Source organism: Rutidosis leptorrhynchoides, chromosome 4 (assembly GCF_046630445.1).
Source record: "Rutidosis leptorrhynchoides isolate AG116_Rl617_1_P2 chromosome 4, CSIRO_AGI_Rlap_v1, whole genome shotgun sequence".
NCBI classification, from domain to species: domain Eukaryota; kingdom Viridiplantae; phylum Streptophyta; class Magnoliopsida; order Asterales; family Asteraceae; genus Rutidosis; species Rutidosis leptorrhynchoides.
Genome location: NC_092336.1, coordinates 42,253,211 through 42,277,164, shown reverse-complemented (window position 1 = coordinate 42,277,164; position 23,954 = coordinate 42,253,211). Strand labels below are relative to the sequence as shown.

Genomic DNA, 23,954 nt, shown 5'->3' with positions numbered 1-23,954 from the left:
AATAACAAATTAAAACAACTACAATAATATGTTTAATTCATATTAAACTTATACTCATTTTCATATTTTTATCAATTCTACACATTTTCAAATAATCATATATGAAAATGTTTACAAAGTTCATAGGCTTTTATCTCAAATAACATGTCAAAATAATCATTACTAGCAATTAAACAAGTTTCAAATGGCATTTATATCAAATTAATCAAGTTCATGAATTTTAGACTTAAAAAGTCCACTTTAATTCTCAAAAATCATGTTTAGGATCAAAGTTTGGATCAATTAACAACCTAAATATGTTACACTACTTAATTTAGCACTAATTCATAACAAAAATCGGTCATAACTTGTTTATATCAAAAAGCCCCAAATTGCTCAAGAACACAAACCCTAGATTTCTAAAAAATTTGAAGTTTAAGGCTTCAAATCATGTTAAATAGCATCAATCTAGGTTATGCATGCATAATATACTAACAATTTAACTCTAATTACACTAGAAAATAACAAAATCAAATTAGGTAAAAATTAGCTCAAGAATACTAAAATTCGAATTTAAAGAGTTTTAGGGGTGAAATCTTTACCTTCCTGCCTCTCCATCTGAAAATAGGCATGATTATAGCAAAAAATTTGATGGATTTTGGTTGAAAAATGCGAATTTTTGAGTGTGTTTTGTGGGTGTTTTCGTTTGTGTGTGTGTTTGTGAAGACAGAGAGCTGCTCGCTGTCTTTTGTATCTGACCAGGTTTTTCCTCCCATGCGATCGCATGGCCAGACAGTATAAACCCCATGCGATCGCATGGGGTCTGATCCCTCTTTTTTTTTATAAAACCTTTTACTTATAAAACAAATAATTAATTTTAAAATTTTGTTTTCTTTTAGAATGAGGGCTTTTAGAATAGTTGTCCTAGTTTGTCTCTCGACAAAATTATAAAATTTGTCATTTTTAAGCGTTGTTTTAAAAGCTAAGGTTTTTGGATTTTTTTTATGTTTTTGGCATACTTTAGATCAATAAAATTAAAAGTAATGATAATAAAATTTCTCGTCCCGCCCTCGGGTACATCAATTTCGGTTCCATAACCTAGTCTTCAACTTACGGCGAATTTTAGATATCAAAATTTTAACTTAATGAAATAAAGTACATTTTTATTTTTTAAATTCACACTAAACTTAAATTTAAAATGCATAAAATTAAAAATTCATATAAATATCATTAATATTTTTATACATTAATTTTACAAACTTATATTGAAAATATTAATTTTTAAAATATTTAAAAACTTAAATATATTGGTTTTAAAAATTTACAATAATAATTTAATATTAATTTAAAAACAAGGTAAAAATTAAAATTAAAAATCTTTTTGGTCTTTTATCTCACTTTAATCAATCAAATATTATCAAAAATATACGTCCCTCTTTTGGGTAAAGTAATTTCGGCTATATTACCTAGTTTTACTCCTGAAGAATTTCTGAAATATTTTGAATTGATTGATTAAAGATATTTATACCTTATGAATAAACGGTAAATTTCGCAGTGATGTAATAAATTTTTGTATGATATCAATAATTTCGGTTTCGCATACCTAATTTTATTGAATATCAATTTAATACTTTATAGCGAACGATTCAGCGTTTATTATCAAAAGGTTAAAAGCAATAAATAAAAATAAAAATAAAACTGTACACACTTACCTGTGAGGTAGAATTCTCAGTGACCTGCTTTAGCCGACCCATAGGAGAGTCGTGTGATTTGGTTTTCCATAGCTACATAAGCGTAACCTCGAATTTTCAATAATTTTTCTTCTAAACATATGAACGGTCCTTCTCTACATAAAGTAACGAACTCGGTATTGGAATGTGTTTGATTGTTCGAACATTTTCCTTCGTGTGACCATTTTCCGCATTTATGACATCTTTCAAGGTGTCGTGCTCTTCTTTTTGTTGCGGATTTTGATTTTTCTTTACCAAAATGTATCTTATTATGATTGTTCCTGAGTTCTCTCCTTACTTCGTCCATTTTGCCTCTTATGAAGGATACCACTTCACTCGGGAGTGTGTCATTATTACGTTTAGTAATCAAAGCGTGTAGCATTAGACCATGGTTCAAATCAAAGGAATTCTTCATCTCGTAAAACCTAAAAAAAATAAAAATTCAGAATGGGGGGAGAAGACTAGTTCTTTAGGGTCTGATAGGGAAAGACCATGCGGATTCCATTCTCGAGAACTACACGAAAACAGAAAATCTAACTCTAACAGAAATACATATTACCCTTAAAATATTTGATTCTCCCCACACTTAGTTAGCTGTGGTGTCGAAATTGTGATTAACTTCATCTTTAACTTCCATTGGATTATCTATGTAATGTTTAACTCTGTGACCATTAACCTTAAATTCAATCCCATTTGAATTTATTAACTCTACTGTTCCGTACGGGAAAACTCTTTTGACTATGAATGGTCCAGACCATCTTGATTTCAATTTTTCCAGGAAATAGCTTGAATCGTGAATTGAAAAGAAGGACTCTGTCTCCTTCCTTAAATTCTTTTGAACTTCTGATTCTTTTATCATGCCATTTCTTCGTTCTTTCCTTATAGATTAACGAATTTTCGTATGCTTCATGTTTTAATTCTTCTAATTCGTTTAATTGACTTAATCGTAAACGTCTGGCTTCATGTAAATCAAGATTACACGTCTTCAAAGCCCAAAATGCTTTGTGCTCAATTTCTACTGGAAGGTGACATGTTTTTCCATAAACGAGTTTAAAAGGTGTGGTTCCAATTGGAGTTTTGTAGGCTGTTCTAAAAGCCCAGAGTGCATCCTCCAATTTCATGGACCATTCCTTTGGATTTGATTCCTACGGTTTTCTCTAGAATACCTTTTAAAGCTCGGTTGGTATTTTCAACTTGTCCACTTGTTTGTGGATGATAAGCGGTTGAGATTTTATGAGTTACTCCATATATTTTGAGAACTTTCTCAAGTTGATTATTACAAAAATGAGTACCCCGATCACTTATTAAAGCTTTCGGTGTTCCAAACCTTGGAAAAAGACATTTTAAGAAGTTGACTACAACTCGTGCATCGTTAGTTGTGAGAGTTGTGCTTCCTCCCATTTAGATACATAATCAATGGCAACGAGAATGTAGAGATTATTATGAGATTTTGGAAATGGACCCATAAAGTCAATACCCCAAACGTCAAATACTTCACATACTTGAATGACATTTTGTGGCATTTCATTACGTTGACTTATTTTTTCGGCTCTTTTGACAAGCATCACAGGATTTACAGAGAAGGTGTGCGTCTTTGAAAATTGTAGGCCAATAGAATCCAGCGTCGTAAACTTTTCTTGCTGTGAGTTGAGGCCCATAATGCCCTCCTGTTGGTCCTGTGTGACAATGGTTTAAGATTTGACTGGCTTCATCCCCGAATACACATCGGCGGATTATTCCATCGGGACAACTTTTAAACAAATGTGGATCTTCCCAAAAATAGTGTTTTATATCACTAAAAAATTTCTTTCGTTTTTGGTACGACAACCCTTTTTCAAGGAATCCACATAATAAGTAGTTTGCATAGTCTGCAAACCATGGAATTTCACTATAATCGATTTTTAAAAGATATTCATCAGGAAAGTTATCTTGTATGTCCGATTCATTTAGAACTTCTAATTCAGGATTTTCAAGACGAGAAAGATGAGCAGCGGCGAGATTTTCTGCTCCATTTTTGTCTCGGATTTCAATATCGAACTCTTGTAAGAGTAAGATCCAACAGATTAATCATGGTTTAACATCTTGTTTTAAAAATAGGTATCTAAGAGCAGAATGGTCGGTATAGACCACCGTTTTAGCTAGAACGAGATATGAATGAAATTTGTCAAAAGCAAAGATAATAGCAAGGAGTTCTTTTTCAGTAGTTGTGTAATTCATTTGTGCTCCTTGTAACGTCTTACTAGCGTAATAAATAGGTTGAAATCATTTTTCAATCCTTTGTCCTAAAACGGCTCCCATTGCAAAATCACTTGCATCGCACATAAGTTCAAATGGTAGATTCCAATTTGGAGTTATCATGATCGGCGCATTAGTGAGTTTTTCTTTAAGAATATTAAAAGATTTGGTGCATTCATCTGAAAAGATGAATGGAGCATCCTTTTCTAGGAGTTTATTCATAGGAGTGGCAATTTTAGAAAAGTCTTTTATGAAACCTCGGTAAAAACCGGCATGCCCTAGAAAACTCCTAACTCCTCTAACATTGGTGGGATGTGGTAGTTTAGCAATTACATCTACTTTAGCTCTATCTACTTCAATTCCTTCCTTTGAAATTTTGTGACTAAGAACGATGCCTTCTCTAACCATGAAATGGAATTTCTCCTAATTAAGAACTAGATTTTATTGCTCACATCTAATAAGCATTCGTTCAAGATTAACTAGACATTTTTCAAAAGTATCACCGAAGACTGAAAAGTCATCCATGAAAACTTCCATGCATTCTTCTATCATGTCGTGAAAAATCGCCATCATGCACCTTTGAAAGGTTGCAGGGGCGTTGCAAAGTCCAAATGGCATGCGTTTGTAAGCAAAAGTACCATAAGGGCACGTGAAGGTGGTTTTCTCTTGGTCCTCGGGTGCTATTGGAATTTGAAAATATCCGAAGAAACCGTCAAGAAAACAATAGTAACTATTTCCGGCTAACCTTTCCAATATTTGATCAATGAAAGGTAAGGGAAAGTGATCTTTTCTGGTGGCGTCATTTAATTTTCTATAATCAATACAAACTCGCCATCCTGTTACAGTCCTTGTGGGAACAAGCTCATCTTTTTCATTTTTGATGACAGTCATGCCACCCTTCTTAGGTACACATTGAACTGGGCTTACCCATGGACTATCAGAAATTGGATAAATTAAACCTGCATCTAGTAGTTTAATAATTTCTTTCTTAACAACATCTTGCATATTTGGATTTAGTATTCGTTGGCGTTATACATAGGTTTTATGGCCTTCTTCCATAAGGATTTTATGTGTGCAATACGAAGGACTTATTCCTTTAATATCATGAATCTTCCATGCAATAGCTGGTTTATGAGCTTTTAGCACATAAATGAGTTGAGATTTTTCATTTTTCGTAAGAGAAGACGATATTATTACAGGTAATTCGGATTCACCATGTAAATAAGCGTATTCCAAATGGTTTGGAAGTGGCTTTAAATCTAATGTCGGTGGTTCTTCTATCGATGATTTATATCGATATTTGTCTTCCTCTTTTAGCATTTGAAGTTCTTCTATTGTTGGTTCGTATTCATTAGCCATGAGTGTAGCTAACATTTCAGCTTCATCAATTGGTTCAGTTCCTTCTCCTAAAGAACATTCTCCTGTTCCTTGTAATTCTGAAAATTCTTGTAACAATTCTGCATGTGAATCTATAGTTTGAACATAATAACATGTATCATCTGCAGATTGCGGTTATTGCATGGCTCTATCAACAGAAAAGGTAACACTCTCGTCCTCTATACTTAGGGTCAGTTTCTTACCGAACACGTCTATTATTGCTTTAGCCGTGTTTAAGAATGGTCTTCCTAATATGAGAGGAACTCGAGAATCTTCTTCCATGTCTAGAATAACAAAATCTACTGGAAATACTAAAGTACCAACTTTAACTAGCATGTTCTCCATTATCCCTCTAGGATATTTTACTGATCGATCAGCTAGTTGTATGCTTATTCGTGTTGGTTTTAATTCTCCAAGGTCTAGTTTAGTGTATAATGAATATGGCATTAAATTTATACTAGCACCTAAATCTGTCAATGCTTCTATTGAACTAAGACTACCCAGAAAACATGAAATTGTGAAACTTCATGGATCTGATAATTTTTCTGGTATCTTATTCAACAACACTGCAGAACAATTAACATTCATAGTAACAGCCGAAAGTTCTTCCATTTTCTTTCTATTTGTGATTAGATCTTTCAGGAATTTAGCATACCTTGACATTCCTGAAATCACATCAATGAAAGGAAGATTGACATTTATTTGTTTAAACATATCCAAGAATTTGGATTGCTCGGCTTCAAGTCTTTCTTTTCTCATTTTACTCGGGTAAGGAAGCGGTGGTTGGTATGGTTTAACATAAAGTTTTGCCTTAACTGTGTTATCTTCATTAACCTTTTCAACTACCGGTTCTGTTTCCTTATCTTGCTCAGGTTGTGGTTCTTGTGGAGTAGGGATAGAGTCCTCAGAATTTACAGGAATTTCAGGTGGCTTAAGTGTAATACCACTTCTTGTGGTAATGGCTTTAGCTGTTTTATTCCGGGGGTTAGCATTTGTATCGCTAGGTAGACTTTCCGGTTTTCTTTCACCTATCAACCTTGCTAGGTTGCTCACTTTTTGTTCCAAATTTTGGATAGAAGCTTGTTGATTTCTAAATGCTTGAGCATTTTATTCATTCGTTTATTTCTGAGATGTGAAAAATTGCGTTTGAGATTCAACTACCTTCGACATCATATCTTCTAAATTTGGCTTTTTATCATCGGTTTGTGGTGGTTTAATTGGTAAAATAGGTCTTTGCTGGTTGTAAGTATTATTAGATATACTTGTTGATTGCTAGAACCTTGTTGGTTGTTGTATGGAACATTTCGGTTATAATTCTGATTTTGATTGTAGTTTGGTCTTGGCGGTTGATAATTATTCTGATAATTATTTTCAGGCCTTTGGTTTATATATGAAACATTCTCTCTTTGTTTCCATTGTTTGTTCAATACTAAGACAATCTTTTGTCAAATGTGGTCCTCCACACTGCTCACAACTAATTCGTATTGAGTGAATATCTTTAGTCATCTTTTCCATTCGTCTCTCAAAAGCATCTATCTTTGCAGAAATGGAATCAAAGTCATGGCTAGAATCGGCTCTAGCCGCTTTAGATGATTTAACGATATCTTTTTCTTGATGCCACTCATGTGAGTGAGAAGCAGTGTTATCAATAATTTTATAAGCTTCAGTTGCGGTTTTCTTCATAATGGAACCACCAGCTGCTATGTCGATGTCTTTTCGTGTTGTAATATCGCATCCTTGGTAGAATATTTGTACTATTTGATAAGTGTCTAAACTGTAGCGACCCGACCAAATCGTCATTGACGGCGCCGTCTACTTAGGTCCCGTTACGTGGTCATAAGTCTTTAAAACAACGTTTGACCAAAAGATATGTCGCATTCATTTCAAATGTAAAGGTTGTTCAAGTTTACAAGAATAGTTCCACCACAAGTTACGATACAAAGTTTTAAGTACAATGAAACTTATGCGACACAATTTAAAAGTATCTAAAAGACGCTCCATGTATGCATATATACTCGACATCCAATGCAAGTATCAAAATAATGAGCGGAAGCATGTATCATGTATCGTTCAAGGACCTGAGAAGAACATAGAAATCTGTCAACGAAAACGTTGGTGAAATCATAGGTTTAAGTAAGTAAGTACAAGTGAACCACAAGATTTGCATCAAAGAAATAATAGTAATACATTCCAAAAGTTTGTTTCACGAGCACCCAATTATCAAAGCTTAACATTCCATCCATTGTATACCCCATCCATAGTGCTAGAACAAACACTGATTCTCGAAAATATATTTCATCCGTAGACTGTAGTGAACCGTCAAAGATGAGGGTTGTCAACCCATATGGCCATATAACATAAGTTCTCGCTTACACCCGGCAAGTGTAACTAATGATAATCGAATTGAGGATTTTTGTTCTAAACTCGTATGTAGAATGTTTGTTTTCCCGTTCTTGTGTTCACTTAGTTCAAAAGAATCGTTTATGTTTTCTCATCCCAAATATAAGTTCAAAAAGAGTAAAAGTGGGACTATGATCTCACCTTGAGTGCACGAGTAGTAAAGTACTTCGACAAGTAAACGTGTGCAAAGAACAATGCTAGTCTTGACCTAAACAATAGGTTTGTATCAATAACGGTAAACACGATAGGTCAAAGATGTTCAATTAGTCCTATGGCTCGTTACGACTCAATAATGTAGCATGTGAATCAAGTTGTCATGTTTCATGCAAGATACAAGTATAAAAGCATGTTAGAACGATTGCACAACCATTTGGTTAAGTTTGATTAAAAGTCAAACTTGGTCAAAGTCAAAGTCAACGGGGTCGGGTCGGGTATCCGACAATTTTTCTAAGTTATATAATCATATATGAGCATGTTGGCCAAGTTTCATGTTAATCGGAGGTCCGTAGCATAGCAAACATTTTTACGTCAAAAGACAACCCAAACAGCCAGTTTTAGTACAATGGGACGGCGTCCCAAATGGCTAGACGGCGTCCCACAATGAAGGGTGGGACGTCGTCCTGATATCCTAGACGGCGTCTAGGTTCAAAAGGTGGGACGGCGTCCCCAGTATCTGGACGGCGTCCTGATCGGTTCCCAGGCCCTGTTTGCTGTATTCCTCAAATGGACGAACCAAAACACAAACAATCACATTTTATGATCCGCAAACAATTAGAACATGTATTTTATATCATCGGAAAGCTCTTTCGACAAGGAACGCAACTAAGCACTTTTCATCAAGCAAAAACATCATATACTATAACCGAAATCCCGTCAAGTGATCAATAGAGGTTTATTTTCAAGTTTCAAGTTTATCAATTGTAATTTAAGTTTCGGGAATCCAATTTATACATATGATATGCCGTTTTGAAGGTAATGAAACATGTAATACAACTAAACACTTATCAATAACATTAACAAGCATTCAACGCATCAAAAGTTCGTTTTAAGAGTTGTCAACCCTAACCAAAAGTTCACAAAATCAATAATCGCGTTTATGAAGTTTCTTTAATCAATCTATACATCAAAATGAAGCTAATGATACTAGTAACACTTTTAAAACATGCACATTAACAATCTAATAACATTTGATCATCCAAAATCAAGGATTTAGCAAGAAATTTTCATAATGAACTAGTTACACCAAAAACAACAAATCGAGCATACAAATTACATACACGACATCACAATGAGCCATAGACACTAATTAACATACTTTTAAGTCAAGAACACAAATTTAAAGAAAACTAGTGTTTTAGAAATGTTACCCAAACGAGATGAAGTTGGTACCAAAACGAAGAGGATGAAGAGAGGATCACGAATATGTAATTTATTTTGTTGTAAGCCTCCTAGATCGAATTTAGATGATGATTGAATGAATTTGGAAATTGGGTGTGTTCTTGCTAGAGAGAAAGAGAGAGAGATGGAGATGATAATGAATGGGTGAAAGGGGTTTGACCCTTTGACCTAGTCAAGGGTTTGATCCCTTGTCAAGTTTAGTCCCTCAACTTTCGTTCGGGTGCGGGAATTACCTAAACGAGATAATTTAAAACGCGTATCAACGGGAGATGTTATAAACATATAACGGACTTTATATTAGTATAACGGAAAAGTAAATGGAAAAAGGCGGGATGTTACATTACCTACTCCTTAAAAGAAATTTCGTCCTGAAATTTAAGTAGGCGTAGTAGTCGTTGTTTCTTCCTCGAGATCTTGCGTTTCCGAATTCACGAATAGATGAGGATACTTCCTTTGCATTTGATCTTGTCTTTCCCAAGTAAACTCGGGTCCTCTTTTGGCATTCCAACGAACCTTGACAATCGGGATTCGGCTTTGTTTCAATGTCTTGACGGAGGTGTCCACAATTTCAACCGGTTCCTCCACAAAATGAAGTTTGTCATCAATAGTAAGTTCTTCGAGAGGGATGACGATATCGGGTTCGGCAAGACACTTTTTCAAGTTAGATACATGGAAGGTAGGATGAACGGAGTTCAATTGAGGCGGAAGGTCTAAACGATAAGCAACGGTTCCAATACGCTCCAAGATTTCGAAAGGACCAATATACCGCGGATTTAGCTTCCCGCGTTTCCCAAAACGGATTACACCCTTCCAAGGTGCGACTTTTAACATTACTCAGTCACCGACTTGAAATTCAAGATCGTTGCGTCGTTTGTCGGTATAGCTCTTTTGACGACTTCGGGCCGTCCTAAGCCTATCTCGGATTTGAACGATTTTCTCGGTGGTTTCGTGAATGAGTTCGGGTCCGGTGATTTGCACGTCGCCTACCTCGGCCCAACAAAGAGGTGAACGACATTTGCGGCCATATAGCGCTTCAAAAGGTGCGGCTTTAATACTCGCGTGATAACTATTGTTGTAAGAGAACTCGGCGAGAGGTAAGTGCTTGTCCCAAGCTTTTCCGAAATCAACCACGCAAGCTCGTAACATGTCCTCTAAGGTTTGAATTGTGCGTTCGCTTTGTCCATCGGTTTGAGGATGATATGCGGTGCTCATGTCTAAACGCGTTCCCAACGCTTCTTGCAAAGTACGCCAAAATCTAGAAACGAAACGGCCATCTCGGTCGGAGATAATCGATAATGGTACACCGTGTCGGGCTACGATCTCCTTAATGTAAAGTTGTGCAAGTTTCTCCATTTTGTCCGTTTCTTTCATGGCAAGGAAGTGTGCGGATTTGGTGAGACGGTCAACAATAACCCAAATGGTATCACAACCGCCCGTCGTTTTTGGTAGCTTGGTGATAAAATCCATCGTTATCCTTTCCCACTTCCATTGCGGGATCTCGGGTTGTTGAAGTAGTCCGGACGGTCTTTGGTGTTCGGCTTTGACTTTGGAACATGTCAAACACTTGGAAACATAAGTAGCTACGTCCCTTTTGATGTTCGGCCACCAATATAGTTGTTTAAGGTTGTGGTACATCTTATTGGCACCGGGGTGAATCGAGTATCGTGACTTATGGGCTTCATCTAAAATAAGGCTTCGTAGGTCCCCATAACTAGGCACCCAAATCCTTCCGGCGTAATATCGGAGTCCGGTCTCCCTAATTTCGAATCGAGAGACGAGAATGTTCAAGAGCTCGTGTGAAAGGTTTTCATCCTTGAGGGCCTCATCTTGGGCTACCCGAATTTGGCTATTAAGGTTTGTGTGGATGGTGATGTTTAAGGCTCGGACACGAAGAGGCACCGCTCTTTCTTTTCGACTTAAGGCATCGGCTACTACGTTTGCCTTCCCGGGATGGTAACGAAGCTCGCAATCGTAATCGTTCAAAGTTTCAATCCACCGTCGTTGTCTCATGTTTAGTTGCTTTTGATCGAAAATGTGTTGGAGACTTTTGTGGTTGGTAAAGATAGTACTCTTGGTTCCATAAAGATAGTGTCTCCACATTTTAAGTGCAAAGACGACGGCTCCGAGTTCGAGATCATGCGTCGTGTAGTTTCGTTCATGAATTTTGAGTTGTCGAGAAGCATAAGCAATGACTTTCGTTCGTTGCATCAATACACACCCAAAACCATGTTTCGAGGCATCACAATATACAACAAAGTCATCATTGCCTTCGGGAAGTGACAAGATAGGAGCGGTGGTTAGCTTCGTTTTCAAGATTTGGAATGCGGATTCATGTTCGGTCGCCCAAATGAATTTCTTTCCCTTGTGAGTCAATGCGGTTAGAGGACGTGCAACCAAAGAGAAATTTTCGATGAATCTACGATAGTACCCGGCGAGATCCAAAAATTGACGAATGTGAGTAGGAGTAGTAGGAGTCTCCCATTTGCTAATGGCTTCGATTTTCGTTGGATCGACTTTAATACCTTGGTCACTTACAACATGACCAAGAAATTGAACTTCCTTTAACCAAAATTCACACTTGGAGAATTTGGCATAGAGTTGTTCTTGTCTTAAAAGTTCAAGCACAAGTCGGAGATGTTGTTCGTGCTCTTCTTCATTTTTAGAATAGATCAATATGTCATCGATGAACACAATAACGAATTTATCGAGATACGGTTTGCACACGCGGTTCATAAGATCCATGAACACCGCCGGTGCGTTAGTGAGACCAAATGGCATGACAAGGAATTCATAACTACCATAACGAGTTCGGAAAGCGGTTTTGGAGACATCTTCCCCCTTAACCCTCAATTGATGATAACCCGAGCGGAGATCGATTTTCGAATATACACAAGACCCTTGTAGTTGATCAAAGAGGTCATCGATGCGAGGAAGAGGATATCGGTTCTTAACCGTCAATTTATTTAGTTCACAATAATCAATGCACATTCGTAGGGATCCGTCTTTCTTTTTAACAAACAAAATCGGAGCGCCCCAAGGTGAATGGCTAGGTTGGATAAAACCACGATCAAGTAGTTCTTGGATTTGACTTTGCAATTCTTGCATTTCAGATGGAGCGAGTCTATATGGTGCACGTGCTACGGGTGCGGCTCCCGGAATAAGATCGATTTGGAATTCAACCGGTCGATGAGGCGGAAGACCCGGCAATTCGTCGGGAAATACATCGGAATAGTCACTAACAATTGGCACATCATCGATGTGCTTCTCATCGGACTCGACTTTCTTAACGTGAGCAAGGATCGCAAAACAACCCTTACGGAGTAGTTTTCTAACTTTAATACACGAAACGAGGTTGAGTCCGGTGCAACTCTTATCGCCATAGACGATCAAAGGTTCACCATTCTCGATAGGAATTCGGATTGCGTTAAGATCACAAAGAATGTGAGATTTCGTTTTGACTAACCAATTCATACCGATTATTACATCAAAGCTTCCTAGTTCCATGGGTATCAAGTCAATTTCAAATTCCTTACCCAAAATGTTTATCGTACACCCTCGGTAATATGTGTCGGCACTTAATAGTTTCCCGTCAGCCACTTCAATGGTATAAGTGGTATCTAATGGAAGAGGTGGAGTGCTAAAATAATGAGTCAAAGTCTTGGATACAAAGCATTTATCGGCACCCGAATCGAATAAACAGGAGACATAAGAATTGTTGAGAAGAAACGTACCCGTGACTAGTTCAGTGTCATCCCGGGCTTCCTCGGTGTTGATGTTGAAAGCTCGGCCGCGCGTGTTGGGGTTATCTTTCTTCTTTGGGCATGCATTTCTATAATGACCTGTTTGACCACATTCATAACAAGTGCCCGTCTTTGGTGCATTGGGCCACTTTCGAGCAACGGGAGTGGCACTTTTACAATCGTTGGCCTTATGACCAACTCCTTGGCACCGGTGGCAAATTAACTTGCCACATTCACCAAAGTGATGTTTGTTGCATTTGTTGCAAAGAGGTAGGTTCCCGGCATAACCCCTCTTGCCATCGGAGGTGTAAGGCTTCTTAGCAAAGTTGTTGTTGCTTGATTGGGAGGGTTCCCACTTTCTTTTGTTGCCGCCCGATTTATCCTCGGCCTTAGGTGCCGGAACTACGATTTCGTCAACCGTTTCAATTAGTTGGCGAGCCATGTTCATAGCGGCTTGATGAGTAGTGGGTTTGGATGACATCACCCCTTGTTTGATGCTTTTTGGAAGACCGAGCATGTAGAGCTCAATCCTTTGAGATTCGGGGTTAACAAGATTTGGACACATCAAGGATAGTTCGGCGAAGTGTTGATTATAAGCTTTAAGATCGTTTCCGACCGCTTTCAAAGCTCTTAGTTCTTCCTCAAGCTTTCGGGTTTCTTCGCGCGGAAAATATTCAACAATCATCTTTTCCTTTAGATCGGCCCAAGAGAGGGCATGAGCTTCATCGGTACCCACCGATTGAACATAGGTGTTCCACCATGTTAGAGCAATTCCGGAGAAAGTGTGAGTGGAGTATTTGACCTTGTCTTGGTCCCGACAACCGCTTATGCTAAAGACGGCTTCCGTTTGCTCAAACCATCGGGTGAGCACGACCGGTCCCCCGGTTCCATCAAAAGTGTGAGGTTTGCACCCCATGAAAGCTTTATAGGAGCATCCCTCGTTTGAGTTTCCGGCTCCATTGTTGTTGTTGTTGTTGTTGTTGTTGTTGTTGTTGTGGTTGTTATTATTATTGTTGTTGGATGAGTGACCGGCCATGGCCGCATCTACGGCGGTAGCTATCATCCGTTCGAGAGCTTGTTCGGGAGTTTCATTGCGGCGTACACGACGAGGAGCCATTGTTCCTTCAAGACACAAGAATATCATTGATTAGTATTCTCAATAATACTAACCGTGATATAGAATAAAGATAAAGGGAAGTTTTTCCTCGACTCGCCTTAAATTCTTTATGTCATAATGTCGGAACGTTCATATGAGTCACCGTAATATAATCCCGGAAATTATATTACCCTGATTCATATGTGCATTCGACATCATTTCATATAGTCAAGGTGGCGCGTCAATCAAATTAAACAACGTGAGATTAAGATGAACTAAGAGTAGATATGAGTAGAAGCGTTCGAGTATAAATGCACAAGTAGTCAAGTAATTCCTACTTCAAGTCTATATGCCGGTTGTAGTCTAGACTCACCAATGTACCCTATGACTCGAGGTTGACACCAATGAACTCTAAATCCCTACAACCAACGCTCTGATACCATCTGTAGCGACCCGACCAAATCGTCATTGACGGCGCCGTCTACTTAGGTACCGTTACGTGGTCATAAGTCTTTAAAACAACGTTTGACCAAAAGATATGTCGCATTCATTTCAAATGTAAAGGTTGTTCAAGTTTACAAGAATAGTTCCACCACAAGTTACGATACAAAGTTTTAAGTACAATGAAACTTATGCGACACAATTTAAAAGTATCCAAAAGACGCTCCATGTATGCATATATACTCGACATCCAATGCAAGTATCAAAATAATGAGCGGAAGCATGTATCATGTATCGTTCAAGGACCTGAGAAGAACATAGAAATCTGTCAACGAAAACGTTGGTGAAATCATAGGTTTAAGTAAGTAAGTACAAGTGAACCACAAGATTTGCATCAAAGAAATAATAGTAATACATTCCAAAAGTTTGTTTCACGAGCACCCAATTATCAAAGCTTAACATTCCATCCATTGTATACCCCATCCATAGTGCTAGAACAAACACTGATTCTCGAAAATATATTTCATCCGTAGACGGTAGCGAACCGTCAAAGATGAGGGTTGTCAACCCATATGGCCATATAACATAAGTTCTCGCTTACACCCGGCAAGTGTAACTAATGATAATCGAATTAAGGATTTTTGTTCTAAACTCGTATGTAGAATGTTTGTTTTCCCGTTCTTGTGTTCACTTAGTTCAAAAGAATCGTTTATGTTTTCTCATCCCAAATATAAGTTCAAAAAGAGTAAAAGTGGGACTATGATCTCACCTTGAGTGCACGAGTAGTAAAGTACTTCGACAAGTAAACGTGTGCAAAGAACAATGCTAGTCTTGACCTAAACAATAGGTTTGTATCAATAACGGTAAACACGATAGGTCAAAGATGTTCAATTAGTCCTATGGCTCGTTACGACTCAATAATGTAGCATGTGAATCAAGTTGTCATGTTTCATGCAAGATACAAGTATAAAAGCATGTTAGAACGATTGCACAACCATTTGGTTAAGTTTGATTAAAAGTCAAACTTGGTCAAAGTCAAAGTCAACGGGGTCGGGTCGGGTATCCGACAATTTTTCTAAGTTATATAATCATATATGAGCATGTTGGCCAAGTTTCATGTTAATCGGAGGTCCGTAGCATAGCAAACATTTTTACGTCAAAAGACAACCCAAACAGCCAGTTTTAGTACAATGGGACGGCGTCCCAAATGGCTAGACGGCGTCCCACAATGAAGGGTGGGACGTCGTCCTGATATCCTAGACGGCGTCTAGGTTCAAAAGGTGGGACGGCGTCCCCAGTATCTGGACGGCGTCCTGATCGGTTCCCAGGCCCTGTTTGCTGTATTCCTCAAATGGACGAACCAAAACACAAACAATCACATTTTATGATCCGCAAACAATTAGAACATGTATTTTATATCATCGGAAAGCTCTTTCGACAAGGAACGCAACTAAGCACTTTTCATCAAGCAAAAACATCATATACTATAACCAAAATCCCGTCAAGTGATCAATAGAGGTTTATTTTCAAGTTTCAAGTTTATCAATTGTAATTTAAGTTTCGGGAATCCAATTTATACATATGATATGCCGTTTTGAAGGTAATGAAACATGTAATACAACTAAACACTTATCAATAACATTAACAAGCATTCAACGCATCAAAAGTTCGTTTTAAGAGTTGTCAACCCTAACCAAAAGTTCACAAAATCAATAATCGCGTTTATGAAGTTTCTTTAATCAATCTATACATCAAAATGAAGCTAATGATACTAGTAACACTTTTAAAACATGCACATTAACAATCTAATAACATTTGATCATCCAAAATCAAGGATTTAGCAAGAAATTTTCATAATGAACTAGTTACACCAAAAACAACAAATCGAGCATACAAATTACATACACGACATCACAATGAGCCATAGACACTAATTAACATACTTTTAAGTCAAGAACACAAATTTAAAGAAAACTAGTGTTTTAGAAATGTTACCCAAACGAGATGAAGTTGGTACCAAAACGAAGAGGATGAAGAGAGGATCACGAATATGTAATTTATTTTGTTGTAAGCCTCCTAGATCGAATTTAGATGATGATTGAATGAATTTGGAAATTGGGTGTGTTCTTGCTAGAGAGAAAGAGAGAGAGATGGAGATGATAATGAATGGGTGAAAGGGGTTTGACCCTTTGACCTAGTCAAGGGTTTGATCCCTTGTCAAGTTTAGTCCCTCAACTTTCGTTCGGGTGCGGGAATTACCTAAACGAGATAATTTAAAACGCGTATCAACGGGAGATGTTATAAACATATAACGGACTTTAAATTAGTATAACGGAAAAGTAAATGGAAAAAGGCGGGATGTTACATAAACCATGCTGAGGACATCCTCTCAATAACTTTCCAAATCTTGTCCACGCCTCATATAAAGTTTCATTTGGCTTTTGTGTGAACGTAACAATTTCTCCTTGAAGTCTCACGACTTTAGATGCCGGAAAGAATTGTTAAAGAAAATTTTCAACTAAGACATTCCATGTATCAATCGCCCCTTCAGGTAACGATTCTAACCAATCTTTGGCTTCTCCCTTTAAAGTCCAGGGAAATAACATGAGATATATCTGTTCATCCTCAACTTCTCTGATTTTGAATAGAGTACAGATCCTATTAAAAGTACGAAGATGTTCGTTTGGATCTTCCTTCGGCGCACCACTAAATTGGCATTGATTAGTTACCATGTGTAGGATTTGTCTTTTGATTTCATAATCTGGTGCATTAATGTCTGGTTGAGCAATTGCATGACCTTGGCCAGTGCGTTTAGCTCTCATTCGGTCTTCCATACTTAGAGGTTCCAGATTTTCCATGATTGAATTTGTTGAATCTGAATCACTAGATGATTCTGATTTAATGGTTTCTTCCTTGACAATCTCTGGATGAGTGATTTGTGGTTCAGGAGGAATGATTAGTGGTTCAGGATCTCTGAATTGTCCCTGAATATCCTCCGAATTCTCAATTGTGAGGTCGGGTTCAAAAAATGGATTATAAAAAATTTGAATTGGAGTACTTGGTCGACTAGATGACGATTCTAAAGAAAAATCAACGGCGACAATATTGGCTAGATGTCTTGATCGAGTTACAGGTGGTGAACGTATGAAAGGTGATGAACGTTTTGCTCGGTGCATTCACTGAATATCCTATTAGTTATAAAAGATAAAAATTATTAAAGCTATCAAATTAATAGACTTTTCTTATTTTGCCCACGTTTCGAATAGCCAATAGATGCAGCAGGTAGCCAGGACTCTTTAAATCGGAAGCCCACAACTCGCCACTAACAAATCCAACTATTACTACGAATCAGAAAATTTTGGATGTCTATCAATTTAACCACTTAAAATAATTTTTCGTCGAAGTTTAAAGAAGATAAAGAAAATTCCATGTCCTAAAAACTAGAGCGTCGAGAAATAAGAAAGAAAAAGAGTGCGTCGTAAACGTCGAAAAATAAAAGGTCGAAAAATAAAAATAAGAAAGAAAAACGTCGAAACTTAAAAGTCTAAAAACTAAAAATTAAAACTTACGTCTAAAGGTATTAAAGCTTAAAAGGAATTCTATATCCAAAACGGCAATAACTTAAAAAGTACTAAAATCTTAAAACGACGTCGCAAAATTCTAAAGCACCTAAATCTTAGTCTAAAGAAAAAAGCACTTAAGGAATTTTACGGCAAAGCCTAAAAATCTAGAAATAAAAATAAAGTACGGCAAAAACTAATCTTAAAACTAATTACGAACGATAAATATACAATTTAAACGATTAAAAAGATATGAAAATATAAAACTTAAAGTTATAAAAATACAATTTTTATGAAAATATTATTTATTTTATAAAAGTATTTATTTATATATTTAATAATAATAATTAAACTTAATATTACAAATTATAACTAAAAACAAACACTAATTATTATTTAATTAAACCATAATAATAATAATTATTATAAAATTTAACCCTAAACTTAATTATAATTAATATTAATTACTAACCCTAATTCGATCAGACTAAGGTTTCAGGTCTGTCAAGTCACTCCATGCGATCGCATGGAGTGTTAGTTATATTGTCATGCGGTCGCATGACCTGCGGATCCAGTTCAAATGTTTGGGCTGCTACAGTGTCGGCCCGATTACTTTTATAATTTTTTTTTATGATTTTTAATTTATAAAAATAATATATAAGTAATATTTATAATTATATTTAAAAAAAATACTTTTATACTTTTTATAAAATATATTTTCTTTTTTACTTAAACACTTAAATAATTATATATACTATATTTTTTTTTATGTTTTTAATATTTAAAACTTTTTTTTTACAAAAATAGATTAAAAATATATATTTTTATAGCATTTCGCTTCGGCGTTAAGTGAGTCCTCGGCAGCGGCGCCAAAAATACTTGATGTGTGCAGGGTAGTATACGAAATAGATTATTTTTTACTACTAAATACTATTAAATACGCTACAATTTTACACAAGTTATTTTTTTTATTTATTGAATGGATATACCTAAACCTTGTTACAACACTATAGGCAGTGTACCTAATCGTAGAGTAGTGTAGTTTTTAGTAAGTCCGGTTCGTTCCGCAGGGAGTTAGCCAAGTTTAACGCTATATTTTTAAACTATATTTGTATAAATATATATATATATATATATATATATATATATATATATATATATATATATATATATATATATAAGTAGTATTATTATTATTATAAAAAGGGGTTTTTTACCGTTTAATGACCGGTTTTTCGATTTTATGTCTTAAGTCGCAATTAAAACCTAATGTAAAATATTAAATATACAAATGACTTAATTTAAAGCGTAAAGTAAATAACAATAATAAAAGTGCGATAAATAAAATGACGATAAATAAAATTGCAATAATTAAAAGTACGATAATTAAAGGTGCGATGAGATATAAAATAAAGGAATTATGCTTATTTAAACTTCCGTAATCATGATGTTTGACGTGTTGATTTTAATTTATTACCATGGGTTAATTGTCCTTTGTCCTGGATTATTCGATATGTCCATCTGGTTTTTGTCCATAACAGTCCATCAGTCATAAATATAAAGTGCGAGTGTCCTCGTCAAATTATCCTTATACCCGAAGTTAAATATTCCAACTAATTGGGGACTTAAACTGTAACAAGGTCTTAATACATTGTTAATGATTACACCAGGTTATCGACTGTGTGCAATTCAAGGTTTTAATACTTTATTAACAATTACACCAAGTGTCCTTGTATGTAATCCACCCCTGTTTTAATGAGTCCATTGACTATTAATCCATCCCCGTGTCCGGTTAAATGAACGATTATTAGTATTTATAAATATGCCGCCCATCGTATCCGATCGAGTGTATGTGGTTATTTATAATTACCTCAAATTTTAAATCTCTATATTAAATTAACGAACTATCATTCAGTTAAACAAATATAAAGCCCATTAATAGCCCATAGTCCAATTTCCACAAGTGTCGGTCTTTTGTCCAAACCCCAATTATGGTACAAAGCCCAATAAACCCGTCTTTAATATTTAGCCCAACATCACGATTACTTCGATTTAAATAAGCATAATAATAACTTAGCTACGAGACATTAATTTAAAAAGGTTAAGCATAACTTACAATGAGTATTAATCGCGTAGTGTTACACGGACAGAGTTTCGACTTACAAACTTAAAACATTCGCTAACATAACCTTATTATTATTAATCTTAAATTAAAATTAAAATTAAAATTATAAATATAAATATATATATATTGAGAGAGTAAGAGATTAGAAAAAGGTGTACATAATTCGGCCGAAAACGTTGCAATTTATAGGACTTGGTCAGCTACAGCCCCTCATGCGATCGCATCACTTTAACACTACCTGGCCATGCGATCGCATGGCCAGCTGTACCAGCTCACATTGTCAACTAAAACGTGGGCTGCTGAGTTTATTTAATATATAATATAATATATATAATTTATATAATTATATATATATATTATATTATATTCTTGTGCCTAGTTGACTCGTAATTTTAGATCCATTGCGTCGCGCGTTGATAGTTGGTTCATGTCTCGGTTCCGAATTTTCGAACGTCCTTGCGTACTATTTAATATCTTGTACTTTGCGTTTCGCGGCTCGTACTCTTGTAATTTCTAGACGTTTCTCATCAATAAATTGAACCTCTTGGATTGTACTTTGTACTTTTTAGCGTTTTGATCATTTGCGTCTTCAATTCGTCGAATCTGTCTTTTGTCTTCACCTTTTAATATTTAAACGAATATCACTTGTAAATAGAACAGTTACACTAAAAGCTTGTCTTTCTTGAAGGATAATGCTATGAAATATATGTTCGTCTTTAGCATTATCAATTAGTCATTCTTAGCAAATGCAATAAGAACTCATGTTGGGTTCTAGTTCAAAAACTTATTAATCACTGCAAAATAAGAATTCAACAATTAGTATCAACTAGTTGTGGAGCCCTCGCTTCGCGTCGGGGGCTCCGTTTTGAATGCGAGTTAAAAAAAAGGTCTTGATCTATTTTGTAAAAAAGAATTTTTTTCGACATCTAACATTGAAGGGTTGTTCCTTTTGTGAAAGTTGCTTCTTTTAGTTTTTTTTTTTTTTTAAAGTTAGTTGATCTATTTTGTAAAAAAACAGGTTTTTCGACATCTTTTGGTAGCATTGAAGGGTTGTTCCTTTTATGAAAGTTGTCTCTTTTATCGTTGAGGAAGAAAAGAAAAAAAAAGGTAATTGATTTTTTTGTAAAAAAGAATTTTTTTCGACATCTTTTGGTAACATTGAAGGGTTGGTTCTTTTACGAAAGTTGCTTCTTTTATCGTTGGAGACCAAAAAAGAAAGAAAGATGAAATGACGAAAATACCCCTGATTACTATTGATGAATAGTGCTACAGGATTTTGTCTTTTAGATAGTATAGTAAAATACCTTTTTTTTTTTTTTTTTTTTTTAAGGGAATTCTTCCCCTAGAAATATAATTACTACAGAGTATCAATTTTTGTAACAATACATGTGTTGAATAATTAGAACAATTCAATAAAAGATAATCAATGAATCATGTTTGTATTATATACTTCGAATACACAATTACATTCATAAATTGTTCAATAACAGAAATAGCAGAGATGTCAAACCATGTAAACTAAATAGCAGAGACGTTAAACTATGTAAACTACATCTTTTTATACTACAAGGATTTGGTTAAGGCGTGATCAATTCCTATCACGACCTCTTCTTTTTAGATATTGCACATAATTTCAATAATATATTACGTTCATATCTCTTTATAGATAAAAATAAAAACTCATTTCGAATATTTGTTACACACTCCAACTTCATCTTCATATTTAGTTGAACAAGTCAATGGAATTATGCACAATGGAAATTGGGAAACATCTCCTCTGCTGGTGAAAAAAGTATTTGTGGACTTTTTTACTAATAAATTTAAATATATGGAGTGTGCATCGGTTGCTAGTCCTAGCATTCATTTGAATCGCCTTTCTTTTGATAATGCTTCATACTTGTCTTCGCATTTTTCTGAAGAGGAAATTAAGGATGCCGTGTGGTCCTGTGGTAGGGACAAAGCTCCTGGTCCGGACGGTTTTTCATTCCGATTTATTAAGCACTTTTGGGACACGGTTAAAGTTGACATTTTTGACATGGTTCATGATTTTGAAGAAAAATGCTCTATACCACGGGGATGTAATTCATCTTTTTTTTCTCTGATCCCGAAAAAGGAGCACCCTATTCATGTCCAAGATTTTCGCCCCATTAGTCTCATTGGTATTCAATATAAGATTCTCGCTAAGATCCTTGCCACTAGATTGGCTCATGTTATCGACGACATTATCAGCCCGGAGCAGACCGCCTTCATTAAAGGTCGTCAAATTCTTGATGGTCCTCTTATTATTAATGAGGTTGTCGATTGGTGTAAACGGAAGCACAAAAAAGCTATGCTCTTCAAGGTTGATTTCGATAAAGCATTCGACTCAATTCATTGGGATTTTATTTTCTCGATGATGTCTAATATGGGCTTTAGTTCGAAATGGGTGAGCTGGATACGTGCTTGTCTTTCCTCTTCATGTGCCTCTTTGCTTTTAAATGGCAGCCCTTCGTCTGAGTTTAACATCGGGCGTGGTCTTCGTCAAGGAGACCCCCTATCTCCTTTTTTATTTATTATTGGTATGGAAGGGCTCACGGCTGCTATAAAGGATGCTATTGATAGCTATGTTTTTTGTGGTCTTCGAGTGGGGAACTCTTACAGAAGTGAATTGATCACTCATTGCATATATGCCGACGATGCCCTTTTTGTAGGCGAGTGGAATGATACCAACGCCTCTAATCTCATCACGCTTCTTGGTTGTTTTTATGCGGTGTCCGGTTTAAAAATCAATCTCCACAAGTCTAGTTTGATGGGTATCGGGATCCCTATTCAAGAAGTTGAGCGCATGTCAAACATTATGGGATGCTCCACCTCATCGTTACCGTTTCATTTTCTTGGCTTGCCGGTTGGCCTTAATATGTCGAGAATCGCAAACTGGGATCCGGTCATAAACAAGGTCAAGAAACGACTTGCATCTTGGAAGGCAAATATGATTTCTTTTGGTGGAAGACTTACTCTCATTAAGTCGGTTCTTGGAGGGCTTGGTACGTATTACATGTCTCTCTTCAAAGCGCCTACCAATGTTATTCGATCTTTGGAATCTCTTCGAGCTTTATTCTTTTGGGGTGGCAAGGAAAATAATAAAAAGATTCATTGGGTTAATTGGAGACTCATTCTAAATCCTTACGCGAATGGAGGCTTAAATGTTGCTAGTCTCGCTTCGCTTAATCATGCTCTAGTCTATAAATGGCGATGGAGGCTGTTAACCAATAATAATTCAATATGGGCCAAAGTGATAAATTCTATACATGGAACATGTGGTAATGGCTCAACATTGTCATGCAGATATCCTACTGGTGTGTGGCATTCCATTTGTAAGTGCATAAACTTGATTCATGAACAAAACTATATTTCTCATTCTTTGATGCGTAGTAAGCTTGGAAATGGGGCAAGCACCAAATTTTGGTTTGATAATTGGTTAGATGGGATCACTCTTGCTACGCATTACCCCCGTCTCTTGGCTTTAGACGTTCGCAAAGAGGCTACTGTTGCCGATCATTTTCACAACGGTTCCTGGATTTGGTTTTGGCGTCGTGATCTTCGTAGTGGCTTTGAGCTCACTGCATTCGCCTCCTTGCGTGATCTCATGTCTCCGGTCTCGCTTTCAAACAACAGCGACTCTTGGATTTGGACCGGTTCCTCGTCTCACATGTATTCGGTAGCTTATGCTAGAATGCTCATAGATGTGAACTTCATGGCTCTTTTCACACGAGCTACTGAATGGTGTTCCATATTCCCTATCAAGATAAATGTTTTTGTTTGGCGATTAAAAATGCATCGTCTTGCTACCAAAGATAATTTAGCTCGAAGGGACATCATTCTTCCAAACATTAG

At 36.2% G+C, this 23,954-nt stretch overlaps 1 non-coding gene across 1 annotated transcript; it reads left to right on the top strand.

The window, feature by feature from the left end:
• Window positions 1-16,763: 16,763 nt before the first annotated feature.
• LOC139846217 (small nucleolar RNA R71) lies at window positions 16,764-16,870 on the top strand. Its single transcript, XR_011758948.1, has one exon. It is a non-coding gene; the product is annotated as a small nucleolar RNA R71 (small nucleolar RNA).
• Window positions 16,871-23,954: the final 7,084 nt, after the last annotated feature.